The following is a 704-nucleotide window of genomic DNA, read 5'->3' as shown; positions in this document are numbered from 1 at the left end:
GGACGCGGGCGGTGGAGTCGAACATGTTTAACTTCAGCGCAGCGTCAAACAGTCGCTTCCAATTCATGTTCTTAGTCGCTGGCGAATAAAAGACGGCAGCGAATAAAGAAGCTTGTCCAAAGCAAATAAAAGCAGCGAAGTGTAAACGACGCTGGTTTCGTTAACGAATCCATTGGTTTCCTCGGTGTATCGTCAATCCTTGCTCATGGAGTTCGATACAACGATGGGACGAAAATACATTTTATTTCCTTTTATTATCATGTATTTTATTTCATGATTATCTATTTATTTATTTCCTTTCTTTTGCTAGATATTTGTACTATTTTTCTTTACTATTCTTCCATAAAGGTCTTCCTAGAGGCAAGGAACGACTCCTAGACTGATATAAATGAAATAGAAGGCCCATGATATCAAAAGAAGTCCAAGTTGATCATGCGTTTTTTGCGGAGCCGTAGAAGCCCTAAGTTGAAGTGTTGATCAGTTTCACAAAAAAAAAAGAAAAGAAAAAAAAAGCGCTACTAAGGGAGTCTTTTTGTTCGTGACTGTCCAGCTTCCTGCTCGTGCGGGGATTGGGATTTCAGAGCAAAGCGAAAAGGTTTTAAGAACAGGAGGATGAAATGGGATTACGAACGGACATGGGACGGTCAAAGGAATATTATAGATGCGTTTGTGTGTGTACACATATATACATACATACATACATA

This window comes from Penaeus vannamei, chromosome 39, assembly GCF_042767895.1.
Source record: "Penaeus vannamei isolate JL-2024 chromosome 39, ASM4276789v1, whole genome shotgun sequence".
Classification (NCBI taxonomy): Eukaryota; Metazoa; Arthropoda; class Malacostraca; order Decapoda; family Penaeidae; genus Penaeus; species Penaeus vannamei.
Note: the sequence above shows the minus strand (reverse complement) of the source record.